At 37.5% G+C, this 14,614-nt stretch overlaps 1 pseudogene; it reads left to right on the top strand.

The window, feature by feature from the left end:
* The first annotated feature begins 10,520 nt into the window (after positions 1–10,520).
* LOC133741217 (GDSL esterase/lipase 1-like) lies at positions 10,521–12,579 on the top strand (annotated as a pseudogene).
* The last annotated feature ends 2,035 nt before the right edge of the window (positions 12,580–14,614 follow it).

The following is a 14,614-nucleotide window of genomic DNA, read 5'->3' as shown; positions in this document are numbered from 1 at the left end:
TAAACTTGTGAAAAAGCTTAAGTTAGTTGGCTTTACAGATTATCCTATATCTATGAAGTCAACCTGTGGCTATGTTTATATGGTAGCAGGTGGTGCAGTAGCTTGGAAAACAATGAAGCAGTTATTAATAGCTACTTCCACCATGCAAGCAGAGGTGATAGCCATATATGAAGGAGTTTGTGAAGGTTTATGGATTAGAAATTTTATTTTAGAAACCAAAGTGTTGAGTAATCTTGTTACTGGAAGTTTGAAAGTGTTTTGTGATAATGAGGCTGCTGTGTTCTTCAGTAAGAATAGCAAAAGGTCAAACAACTCTAAGCACATAGATTTGAAATTCTATAGCATCAGGAAGAGAGTTAAAGATGGTGAAGTTGAGATTTCTGGAATCAAGACAGGTAACCAGCTTGCTGATCCATTTACAAAGGCATTGTCAGTAGCAGCTTTTAAGGAGCTTCCAGGAATATGGGAATTCTGTCGAGTTTTCAAGATGCTTAAGTTCAGTGGGAGCAAAATGTTTTGAGAAAATTGTTTTCCACTTTAGTTTTATTTAGACTCAGTTTTTGATTTTCTGTTTTGAGTTATGTAACAGAAATGCTTGTACTTCATGCTTTGATTTAATAAAATGAGGTATTTTCAGTTAATGTTTTGACAGCTTTATTTATTTTGATAAATTTATGGTTGCTGTACAATTTATCAGTTCGTTTATTTTATCAAGTGGATTGCTATATATGCATATATTCAGTAAGAAGCAAACATTGATCCACTGTGTGTAAAGAAAATTGTGTTTCCATTGTGATTTTGATATTCAAAATGCTTAGGTTGGACTGTTGTCAAATAATAACTGCAGCTTGATATATAATGTTATTTGATTGCATCACATTAAGTTTGAATTCATGTAAAGTGCAGAAACTATTGCTTTGTGGTCTAGAACGAGTATGCTCAATTGAACATGGTTATTTCTTGATCCTGCAATGGTTATGCATTTTGACATAATTGAATGGATTTAAGGTACACTTACATCTCAGTGCACACTTCAGCTATTTCTGGAAATCGTTTTGATTCAGTTTGTATAGACAATGATGGTCCAAGTGGGAAAATGTTAGAATAAAAGTGGACCTATCATCATCTATTATTTAGTTTACAAATTGGATTGGAACTTTGGTCATTAATAGGAGATGTATGTCAAGTACAATACCTAGATTATATCAGCTCATAGGTTAGGAATCCATTAGTTCGATTGCAATTGTGATCCGAATTAGTATTGCATTAGGCTTCTTATTATCGGTGACTTGTTTTCTAAGAAACACTTTTATGGGTGGATTCTTAGGATCATTAACCAATATATATATATGGTATTGGTCCTTGCTCTCTCTGTAAAAAAGCATTAAGTCCTGTCCCATAGAAAGGAGCTTGAATTCAGAGTTGAGGAGAAGATCAATCGTGCTTGTTGTCAAGGTCAATCCGTGCTGCTCAGATGGCTCCCAACACAAAAGAAGGTTAGCTTATAAATCTTGTATTTTGGTTCATGTGGCTTTGATTAATATTAAGTGTGTTTATGTTCTTGTGAATTGATCATGTGATTTGTTTTGCTCATTAAGTTTAACAAAATTTGTTGTACGGAAGCGGCAAATGAGTCCCACACACACGGCTCCAATAATGCCAATACTCCCCTCAATTTAGCCACCCGGTGCATAATGGGTATGGGGTTTTAATACAAAAGGCCTCGACAATAGTGTGTGTGGTACCATTCCTTATAACCTAAGGATGACTCTTCATCTTTCTGATGTGGGATTCCAAAGGGCTCTAATCTAAGCCACACTTTTCCAACAATCTCTACCTTGGCGTGATTCAAGCCACAACCAATTGTCTTACGATCCGAATTCTAATAGCTCCACCTCGACCACAAGCATCTAATTCCAAATCTTGTGATCCTAATCCAAACGGGAGCTCCTCCAATTGCAACTTGACTGTATGAGACACCAAGTCCCAAGTGTAACCTGGGCTCCGATACCAGTTTGTTGTGCGGAAGCGTCAAATGAGTCCCATACACACGGATCCAATAATGCCGATACTCCCCCCAATTTAGCCACCCGGTGCAGAACGGGTATGGGGTTTTAATACAAAAGGTCTCGGCAATAGTGTGTGCGGTACCATTCCTTATAACCCAAGGATGACTCTTCATCTTTCTGATGTGGGATTCCAAAGGGCTCTAATCCAAGGTTTGAAAAATCGCTAGGCGCTAGGCGGGTGACTAGTCGGCGCCTAGGCGGTTTTGTATTTTTTAATTTTATTTTTATTTCTATAGCATATATATGATATATAAAGACTTATTATATTTTACAAATAAGAATAATAAGAATATATCTCATTATATTTTATATTATAAATATAAGGAAAAATCACTATATGACCGATGGGTGCCTATTATAATATATTTTATCTCATTAGATATAATAAAATATTTTTTAAAGACTATTATATCTCACCATATGACCGATGAGTCACGATTCAACCCAAACCGAGAAGCCTACAGGACACCAGCAAACTAAAAATCAGAGAAGGGAGGCTATGAGGCTATGACCCAACTTGGAATGACCCATTCCTCCTTAAGATCTCATTCCAGTTCCTCTCCAGAGAGACTTCAGCTATCACGATCTAGATCTACGCTGTTGGTTGCATCCATTGACGAGCTCGTCGGGTTCACCGCAGCTCTAGATTCGCCGGCCATCGGAGTGGCCAAGGAGGTCACTTATGTCCGATTCTCTTGTCTTCTCGCTTCGATCGATCATCGTGCACAAACATCAAGCTTCAACCCTCTCTTTCTCTTCCCTTTTCACACTTTTGGTCAAGCTTGAAGCTATCTCCATCGCGATCTCACTTTCACGATCAAACTTGGTTTGATTGGTGAATTTGGATTTCTCAGGTTTTACTATCAGCTAAATTTGTGTAATTCTTAGGTTTACGTTAGGAAATTGGATCCTTGAGTGACTGAAATGGATCTTGAAGGTGATTTTCAGATGCTTCGCAACCCGCCTAGACAACGTTGCTCAACCGCCCAGGCGGCCGCCCAAACCCAGCCCGCCTAATCCCAACGATTTGGCATTCCTCGAGTCGGAAAGCCGCCGCCCAGTGCCTAGGCGGCCTGGGCGGCCGAGTTTTAGAACACTGCTCTATTAATCTAAGCCACACTTTTCCAACAATGTGTGGAGGGAATCCAACATCTTGGCAGATCATTTAGCTTCTTTAGCCACTCATCTGCTGCGTTTTATATTTGGTCTAATCAGCTCCCTCTCTCCTCGAGCCTTGCCTTATAGTTTGATCATTTGGGGGTGCTTGTGCTCATGGCTTCTGTTCGTAACTTTCTTTAGTAATTGAAAAATAAAGAAAAACAATAATGGAAAACTAAGTACATAAAAACATAAAACACAATTAGGAGTTGGAATAATGCTAAATGAAGGGAGAATGTTGGAAAGACTAATAAACTTAGAACTATGGTGAGGTAGTTAGTGTCTATTCAATAATATAATAAAATAGGGGATATGGTACACACATGTATGTCATGCATACACTTATTTACAGATAAAAAATTTGGTGTCATCGTGATAACATTAGTCCTATTTTGTATAATCTTAGTCCTATTAGTGGTAATTACTCCATGTACAATCTTATTACAAGTTTGTGGACAATTTTTTTTTTTCATTGTTGTAACTTAATTGGTTGAATTATATGTAAATTGTATAATACGAATGTGGTAAATTTGTTGTCAATGTAGTAAATTTTGTTTAATTAAATTGTAATTTTAGTTCATCAATTAGATATAAAGTGAGTGTATGATAAATATCCTAGTACCACAAACAACCCCCCATGCATATACCATAGGTTATAGCGGTTAGAAAGTTTAGATCAGTGTAACGATCTAGTTTTTTACCTCTATTGTAATTAGAATAGTGATGGTATTGTACGTCATAGTAATGGTATATCAAGGTTATCTAAGTAGTATAGTGGTGTTAGACTGTTAGGAGAAAATTAATTAGAAAATTACACAGTAGCACCTGACCAAAGATATAAACACAAAAAACTCACATTCAAATAGTTTTATACAAATAAGGACACAAGCCCAAGCCCAAAACCAAATAAAGCAAGCCTGGCTTCCTATTTTGATGAAAAATGACTAAAATGCACAGTTTTTATCACAATTTACGCGCATGCCATTGACATAATCCCAAAACGCAAAAACTGAAATCCCAAAACCCAATTTGCAGTTCTCCGAAGCAGTAGCACGACCAGCTCCATAACGCCTCAAATCATTCCGAACCCGACGCGCCTCCGAGCCCGGCCCGCTCCACGACGAAGGCTCCGATCAGTACTCCCTCGCCGACGCCGAGTCGATTCTCAGCCTTATCATTAGCGCCGCCGCATCGGGAGTGGTGAAGATCACCGATCCCGCCGTCGATTGCATCCAAAAGCTAATCGCGCATGGCTACCTGTGCGGCGAAGCAAAGTTGCTGACGAAATTAATCAAGTCAGTTTGTAAATGCCACGATTTGGAGGACGATCAGATGGAGCTGCTGGTGCTGAAGACGTTGCTGTCAGCAGTGGCATCGATTTCGCTGCGGATTCACGGCGATTGCTTGCTTCAGATAGTGAGGACTTGCTATAATATCTATTTGGGGAGTAAGTATATATTGAATCAGACGACGGGCGAGCGGTCAGTCCTCTCTCTCTTCCGATTTCACCTGCATTGCCCCGTCGTTTACTTGCTTAGTGCTTCTTGACCTGGTTTTTTATTTTGATTATTGCTTTTTGAGAGGTTGTGTTAGTGTTTTGTGCTATGGGCTTGGCTATGTTGGATGTTAATTTTGATGAGGAGGTGTATTTGAATGTGCTTGCATTTTGCATCTGGTGACTGAGGAACTGTAGAATTAAGGGAAAGATAGATTCTTTTGGTTGAAATGTTGTTTGTGTATCTTTGTAGCTTTGGTGATTTCGATTGGATGATGCTTTGGTGAAGTAGTTGCAGTTATATGATTATCGGTTTGTTAGTGTCTTTGACTGATGCAAATCAAGTTCTTTAGAGATAGAGTGAAGGAATGTTGTTTTCATTGCATTGATTTCGTGCAAGGAGTATTTTGGTTTATGGGGTTGCATTATTGTCTTTAGTAACAGATTATTGATCTTTTAATTAGTTGATGAGAAGTTATACACATAGAGTGCTTCAGGGAAATCAGCTGTTGAATATTCAAAAACTTGACCCTTCAATGCCAATGTGTCTGTCATTGCATTTCGTGAAAAGTATGATGGATAACCACACCAATTTGCTGCACTAATTTCTGTCGGTGTATTTTTATTTTTATTTTTTATGATTGTCAGTGTATTTATTGAAATTGTTTTAATATGTACATTGTAGATGCAAGACAAAACACGAGTACGAGGGTAGTAGCAGAACATGAGTACGAGGGCAGTAGCAGAACTAGACGAATATGACTGCAGCGAGTGCAGTAGCAGGATTAGGCGATGACGAGTGTAATAGCAAAACATGAGTACAAGTGAAGTAGCAGATCTGGACAAGTATGAGTGCAGTAGCAGGATTGGACGAGTGCAGTAGCAGGATTAGGCGATGACGAGTGCAGTAGCAAAACACGAGTACAAGTACAGTAGCAGAACTAGACGAATATGACTGCAGCGAGTGCAGTAGCAGGATTGGACGAGTGCAGTAGCAGGATTAGACGATGACGAGTGTAATAGCAAAACATGAGTACAAGTGAAGTAGCAGAACTGGACAAGTATGAGTGCAGTAGCCGGATTGGACGAGTACAGTAGCAGGATTAGGCGATGACGAGTGCAGTAGCAAAACACGAGTACAAGTACAGTAGCAGAACTAGACGAATATGACTGCAGCGAGTGCAGTAGCAGGATTGGACGAGTGCAGTAGCAAGATTAGGCGATGACAAGTGTAATAGCAAAACATGAGTACAAGTGAAGTAGCAGAACTGGACAAGTATGAGTGCAGTAGCCGGATTGGACAAGTACAGTAGCAGGATTAGGCGATGACGAATGCAGTAGCAAAACACGAGTACAAGTACAGTAGCAGAACTGAACGAATATGAGTGCAACGAGTGCAGTGCAGGATTGGACGATGACTAGTGCAGTAGCAGAACATGAGTAGCAGAACTGGACGAGTATGAGTGCAGCGAGTGCCGTAGCAAGATTAGGCGATGACGAGTACAGTAGCAGGATTAGGCAATGACGAGTACAGTAGCAGAAAACGAGTACAAGTGCAGTAGCAGAATTGGACCAGTATGAGTGTAGTAGCAGGATTAGGCGATGAGATAAGAGTAGTAGGAGAGTGAGGTTTTGTGAAGTAACATAAAGGGATTATTCTCAAGGAAATAAAAAATAACATAAATGGAATCCACACAAAAAAAGTAACATAAACGGATTATTCTCAAGAAAAAAAAGTAACATAAAAGGGATTATTCTAAAATAATAATAATAATAATAACATAAAGCGATTATTCTTAGAAAAAAAAAGTAGTATAAGGGGATTTTTGAAGTCAAAAGAAGTAGCTAAGGGTAAAAAAGTAAATTAACTGATGACATATGACAAGTGGAGAGCAGATTGTCCTTGTTTGTAAAATTTAATCTTTATAAAGGGATTAGAAGTCAAAAGAAATAGTTAAGGGTAAAAAAGTAAATTAACCTATGACATGTGACAAGTGGAGAGGATATTGTCCTTATTTGTAAGATGTAGTCCTTATATGTTTAATTCAATCTTTAAATGATGTATTTGTTAAGTAATCTTTTGTCAATAACTTATATGTAATTTGTTAAAAATTAATTGTAGTGGAATTGAAGAATTTCTCACTCTATTAAGGCATTTTGATAGTTTCCACATAATTTTGATTAGGAGGTCTTTTCATGTATTGTATTCGACTTGCACGTCTCCAACAAATGTTTATACAGTTTCTACTTTCTCTTCATCAATAGTATGTCATGTTTGTTAACGTTTAAACGCTTCCCGCTGCCGAGATATAAAATTGATGAGGAGCCTTAAATGTAACTGAGATACATGAAACAAACGGTAAATGATCTTGGTTTGCCTCAAGGAAAACTAGAATGAGGGAAGCTAGCTGGTAGATCAGAAACACGCTCGAAAGTCGAAGCACAGTCAACCAGGTGGCGTTGAAGTTCGGATTAACTAATAGTCATATATACATATTGCACCTGGAAAAGGTTTCTTATAGTCGTCTGCTCTCATATTAGAGTGCGGCTAGAGAGAGAAAAGGGTTTCTCATAGTCGTCTTTTTTTTTTTTTTTTTGGGTTAAATACTTTTTATTTCTTATATTTATAGGGTTTCATCGTTTCAGTCCCTGACCTTTGAATTTCACCTAAAAAGTCCTTGAATTCCCAATTTCCTCCCAATTGGTCCCTGCCGTCAAGCATCCATCAAAAACTCCGTTATCTTCCCCTAAAAAGTCTATTATACCCTCAATTACTTAAAAAATATATATATTTCTCTTCCTCTTTTTTTATTTTTTATTTTTTTTTCTTTTCTTTTTACCTCTTCTTCTTCCGGCTCTCTCGCCTCCTACTTTTCATCTCCTCATCAAGATGGTTCCAATCCATAGACCTTTAAGAGGTGAAATGAAAAAAAAGAAATAAAAGAGAGAGAAAAAAAAAAAAAAAAAAAAAAAAGTAAGTGAGGACATAATAGATATTTTCAGCAACTTTAACTGAAAATTTTGACGGCAGGGACCAATTGGGAGGAAATTGAGAGTTCAAGGACTTTTTAGGTGAAATTCGAAGGTCAGTGACTGAAACAATGAAACCCTATAAATATATGAAGTAAACAGTATTTAATCATTTTTTTTTAATTTCACAACAGTATTATATTTCTTTCTAAATAAGTGGAGTCAATTTCTCATATAATACTTAGAAAGGGTTGTCTATTGTATTATGAGGTATATCATACATTCATTTATATCTAATTAAACTAAAAATTATAATTTAATTGAACCGAAATTATATATAACAGTGACAACAAAATTATCTCATTCGTTTTATAATATTTACTTATAATTAAACCCAAGTTCCAACATTGATAGCAAATTTGTTCAGAAATTTGTAATAAGGTTGTGGGTGGAGTAATTAGCTCCAATAGAACTAAAATTACACTAAAGAGGAATCACATCAACACAATGACAACAATTGTTGAAGGCCATATCGGGGATCAAATTATGGCGGAGATAATGGAACAGAACCATATATATGAATTATGTAGTAACCCCTGGAAAATATGGTAGTGTTTGTTTCATAGGACTATGATGCCCAACCTTAATTTCTATAGGAGTCCAGGACTACCATAACTTGGCTTAAGCTAGATTAGTACTAACTCACGTTTGGTGCTGCGTGGGACCAAGGTCCAAGGAGCAGACCAGCATGGTGTCCCAAAATAATGGCCTCCAAGTAGCTGCCGTGTTCTCTCTCTCTCTCTCTCTCAAATGACTTTTACATTGCCAGAAATAGAATTCCACAGAAATCAAACAACTTGAGCAATAGAATTCCCAACACATTTCTCACTGCTCCTCCCTAGCTTCTGCTGATCTTAGTAGAAACAACTTGGTTGGGAAAATTCCGAAGCAATCGGAGGCAATTTCTGGTGTATAGCGACAAACACCCAACCGGAGGTCAATTTCTGGTGTTTAGCCACAAACACCCAACCTGAAAACACCTCAAATCAAACAAGGTAACAGGGAAGAAGCCATCCAATTTCTCTCTCAAATTGGGTCCTTTTGATCTAGATTTTAAGGACATCTTTGTTGGGTTTTAGGCATCTGGTAATCACCTCTAAGTTAAAGTTGGAATCTTTATTGGGATTACAGTAGCTTTGTTTAGGATTTTGAATTGAAATGGCTTTTGTGATGCAAGAGATTGGCTTTTGTGAGGACCAATCTTCTGGTTTTGATCTCATCTGCTCCTATGATTACCCAAGGTTGCAAGTCTGCTTCTTTTTCTACTCTAGAGAGTTTCCACAGAGAAATAAGGAATCCATGAGAAGAAGAGAAGAAATTGAAAACCCAAACTATCCAGACGGGGCTGATGAATTGCATGTAAGGAGCTGAAAATGACGACGCGAGGCTGAAGCGAAGAATAGGCTTCCACAGTCCGATGCGTTTTGGTGTCACTCTGGAAGAAGGGGTTGAGTGTGTTTTTGGGACTCCAGAGTCTCATTTAATAGAGTCCCGAGTTATGCCAAACACGGAATAAGTCTTGTTATATGAGATAAGCCTGTCCTATCCCATCCAGTCCGGTGTAACAAACATACCCTATATGTGGTTTGCCTGATGAGCATACGAGTGAAAGGCAAACATCCAATTATATAGCAAAGTTGATAAGGAGTGAAACACCAAATATCTGGAGCCTTACAATGTTAAACAATTTTTTCAACAAGCTTCAGCTGTTCAACTGACCATTTAGCGTTGATTATTTGAGTATAGCACTACATTTGAGTAATAAATAAGACACAAGATATAAACTACTAGACCATGTATTGTATGAAACAACAATTTATTGAATATTCCAATGAACGTTGCAACATGGTTTATTCGTTTTACAAAATTTACCCATTGCTAGCTGTAGATCATTTATATGTAATGGTCCTTGTGAGCTACTCTGGTCCTAGAAATTAAATACGTGTCTTCTAACAGTGGCAGAGGGAAGAAGGGGGCCAGCTGGGTTCCGTGCCCCAAGAATGATTAATCTTCGTCGGTGTCGGTGTCGGTGTCGTTGTCTTTTTCTTTTTTTTGGGATTCTTCAATTGAATGGCTGTTGAGAGTTGAAACAGATGGTGATAGATGATTTTAAATTTTTAACCACTTCCGGTGATTGCAAAGTCTTCCACGTGTCGTACAGGTGTACTTAGTCTCGGAAACCAGATTTTCCAAAAAAAGAAAGAAAAAAAAAAGGTTTGAGACTTGATTTTTGCCAAAATGGGATGTACAGGTACAACCTTAATGATGCATGTATTGATTTAGTTTCAACTTGAGCTAGTTTCTCGTAATCGAAAAAGTCGAGGTAGTTTCCCTACAAACTGAAATGTGCTCGTACCAGAACACTTTTTTCTGGGGCTGGAGAGGAGGGGTAAGCAAGTCCTCTCCACCCTTATTCTGGAGCTGGGGCTGAAGTTGGCTAGTCAAGACTATTCACTGCTTTTTACCTTTCATTTTCACCATTTTTCTTGACTGGTCAGATACTGTTCACAAAATGTCAGTTGGCAGGTCAAGAAATTGACCCAGAGTGACTTTTTGTGAACAGTATCTGATTGGTCAAGAAAAAATGTGGAAATGAAAGGTAAAAAGCAGTGAATAGTCTTAACCAGCCAACCTCAACGGGTGGACTTGCTCAGGGAGTATAAACACACTTAAAAGTCAAAGCACAGTCAACTTGGTGGCGTTGAACTTCGGATTAATAATAGTGTATATATATAGAAGCACATGAGTTCCATTGGTCGTCGAAGAGTATGGCAAGTCTTAGCTACATTGTTTATGTGTTGGCAAGCCTACTCAACCCAGTTAGCTTCCTTCTTTATGGTCATCATAGTCGGTATACTGGTAGTAGTAATAGTAGTATAGAACATGATGATCAATATAAGGTGGCATTGTTTGTGTTCGGAGACTCGCTATTTGAGCGAGGCTGGCAACAATGGGTACCTTCCTAATGTTACCACAGAGCTAGACGCAGCAATAGCCTGGCCATATGGAGAAACCTTCTTCCACTATCCCACCGGAAGATTCTCCGACGGACGCATAGTCCCCGATTTCATCGGTAAAATAGTATTCTTTCATTCCTTTGATCCATCTCTTTAAAATCGTTTATTTGGTAAGCTTTTTAATTTCAGTTCCCATAATTAAGGGCTAAAACTGCACTTTGCATCATTTAACTATAATTGTCAATTTGGATGAACCCATAGGTTGGTAAATTGACACTTGACATCAAAACATGGGTGCATTTGCTCTTATAAACTCATAGGCAATGTCCCAATTTTTTCACGTGGGATTTATAATATCAACATGAACAATTAATATATGTATTTTTATAAGAATTCGCTTCAATTGTGCATGGCAGCTAAGTACGCAAAGCTGCCCATGCTTCCACCTTACCTGCAACCAGGTCCACATGATTTTACCGATGGATGCAACTTTGCTTCGTCTGGAGCCGGGGTTCTTGTTGAAACTAATCCAGGAAAATCGGTGAGTTGTGTGTTATCTCTCCAGAATGAATATCAACATGCAATGTTATTAGTTATTTTTTATTTTTTATTAGTTAATGTAAGTTTATTTTTACTTTTGGCTCACTCAGATAAGTCTTCCAGCACAGTTGGGCTTCTTCAAAGATGTCAGAAAGTCGCTACAACAGAAACTGGGTGGTCTAAAAACCAAACGCGTGCTCAGGGAAGCTGTTTACTTGATTGGCATCGGAGGGGATGATTATTTTCACTTCTACAGCGACTTTCCAAATGCCACCGAGTCCCTTCAACTCGAAGCCGTAGCAGTTGTGATTGGCAACTTGAGCATCATACTCCAAGTACGTAGGTTCATTATTTTTAATATCATCATCTTTGTTTGAAATTAAGAGTTTATTTATAGAGTAGCAGGAGCAAAAGCTCGCGCTTGGATTCAAATTTTTCTGCTGAACTCTTAACAGAAAAGCTCAAGTTAATTAATTAGATAGAAAGATTATTTACTGACCCCTTCGAGCTCCTGTTTGGGTATGTCAAACTTGGTTCTTAATTAGGATGTTCGTACCGATCCTCTGTTGTATTAGCATTGATTGAACACTTTTTCATGTAAAAATATTTCCTTTTCATTAGTGGATAACTATTTCGACCTATGTTTTATTTCTCATTTGTAGGAAATATATGATTTAGGAGGAAGGAAGTTTGCATTTCAAAATGCAGGACCGCTTGGATGCATACCTTATAGGAGACAAATTTACAATAGTAAGGAAGGATGCGTTGAAGGACTCAATAGTCTGGCTAGTCTACATAACACAGCTCTAATTTCTGTCCTTAAAGAGTTCGAGAGCGAACTATTAGGATTCAAATATTCAATATTTGACTACTATAATTCACTTGATGATCGACTCCGTAACCCTGCCAAATATGGTACGTAAGTATACGTAGCTTGCCTACGATCGACTCTATAATTTAATATAACAAACTCTTGATTCGACTCTTGCTAATATTTTTGGCTGGGTTATAACTATGATTAGGGTTCACAAATGCGACAGATGCATGTTGTGGTACAGGGCTGTTCAGAGCAGCTTATTGTGGTGGAGATAATGGAACAAAACCATATGAACTATGCAATGACGTTGGAGATTATTTGTGGTTTGATGGTAGCCATACGACTGAAATTGCAAACATCCCAATGGCAGAGCTGATATGGAGTGGAACACCCAATGTCACAGGGCCTTACAATGTCAAGCAACTTTTCCAACAAGTTTCAGCTTATTAATTTAAGAATAATGTGGCAGCTGATGTGTCACCAACACGTCATTTAATAAAATTATGTTATAGGTTGGACTTTCTGCTACATCAACTGCCACATAAGGTAGGATGTAAGTGATACCCAAAAAGGTGGTTCACCTACCATTACTCTTAATTTACCCTCCATGCCTAATGTGAAAACTAGCTAGTTTCATGATAATCAATGTAGTAAACTGAAAAAAGCATGCAATAAAAACAACTCTTCTTACTGAAGGTATGAGATGGATTAATTGTTGTTAATGGAAATCATATTAAGTTTTCACTTTTTAATTGGACCTATCCTTTCCCTTTAATTAATTGGAGAACAAAAAAAAAAAAAAAAACCAGTACTCTACAGTCTACATAATTGATAATCTGGACTACACATCGAAAACCAATTGACAATGAATAGAATTCATAAAGGTTTTTATAAAGTCATAAACAAGGTTATATTTTCCTAATATGAGAGTTATGTTTTGTTTTGACATTCTCAACGATAAGACCCACAATTAGTATTGGTAGTTCACATTCTGAAACTATAACACAATAGTATCTCATGTTTTCAACTGACCTATCATTAATTCTCCGGTCCATGACACCGTTCAGGGGCGGAACTATTTGAGGGTTTGAAGGGGTCCAGACTCCCCCTATGATTCCAACACATACCCATATTAGTTAGATAGCTAACTAGTACGAAATAAACAAAGAAACTGGTAATGAATCCCCTTAAACATTTATGAGCTCACTTACTGGTTACTATGAAGGAAACCTACAATTAACCACATGAGTAAACTTAATAAATAACAATAACAGCAAACTTAATAAATAATAAACTCTTGGTTGGTTATTTTTCACTTATTTTTTTCAAATTATAGTGTACCTACTCAATCAATATATAGTTTTTATGTGTGGACGAATAATTTGTCTATAATACTATATATAGTTCTCAAGATTTTTCAAAATAATAATAGTATAAAAAATTACTGGCATATGCTCAAACTTAGCTTATATCCCGACCCCCCCAAGTTATAAATCCTAGTTCCGCCACTGACACCGTTAACTCTTCCCATGTTCCTCTTCCCTAAAGCCTCCTCATCCATGGCTTCAAGCTGCGTGCTGAAACAAAAACCATAGCCTAACTTTGTTACCGGTGTCTTCATTACCAGCCCTTTGCATAACTTCATCAAAGCCATAATCCCATAACAGCTCAAAATAAAACAATTACATGAAACAACAAAAAACCAAACTCAAGCTTTGCGTTGTGATTGAAGCATAAAAAAGATTGATAGAGGAGAGAAAATCACAATGCTCAAAATCCAAAGAGGAGGGACTATGCTCCTCCTATATGCAAGATTTTGGTCCGAGGAAAATATGGCTTTGTGTGGGAAAGATCTCATCTTTCTGATGGGATATCTATAAAAATTGCACCCTCTCAATTTCAGAAAAGATGTCATCATTCCCTCAATTTTGTTATCATATATTAATCTCATCTCCATCTATCAGATTCCAATTGCAGGTATCATGCTCCTTTATAGTTTTTTTTGTTGGTTCAATAACTAAATTTTAGACTTTGTTTTTAATACAATTGATTTTGGTATATGGGTAAGATTTTTTTCAGTCTGAAAAAATTTGAACCTCCCATACCTCTGCCGCATGACAAACCATAAACACCTGTTTCAACTTCATAAAAAAATTCAGTCACATGGATATTGAAGCTGAGCTCGGCGGTGTTTATTTCTGTATGTAGGGAAGGGGAGAGGATCCCCAAAGTCCCTATCCCCATTCTATCCTACCAGTAATATCTCGCCATGTGTTTTTCCGTTAATAAAAATTTAACACTGTTAACTTGTATTACTTTTTATTAAAAAAATACAAAAATAATTAAAACCAATAACTTGTGGGTTTCCTCGTCCTCCCAGCTTCAAAAGAAATTCAGGCTTCAGTTATGGTTCCAATGTATCCAACCAAGATTTCTCCCTATTTTCCCTTTTATCAACCCATCTCATAGAAACTTGCTTTCCCTAGTAATTGACCTTCCTGCATGTACTAGCTCCCAATCAATCCATTCCAGTTTTTACCCATGCATG

The sequence above is a fragment of the Rosa rugosa genome, chromosome 1 (genome assembly GCF_958449725.1).
Source record: "Rosa rugosa chromosome 1, drRosRugo1.1, whole genome shotgun sequence".
Lineage (NCBI taxonomy): Eukaryota > Viridiplantae > Streptophyta > Magnoliopsida > Rosales > Rosaceae > Rosa > Rosa rugosa.
Note: the sequence above shows the minus strand (reverse complement) of the source record. Positions and strands in the feature narration are given on the sequence as shown.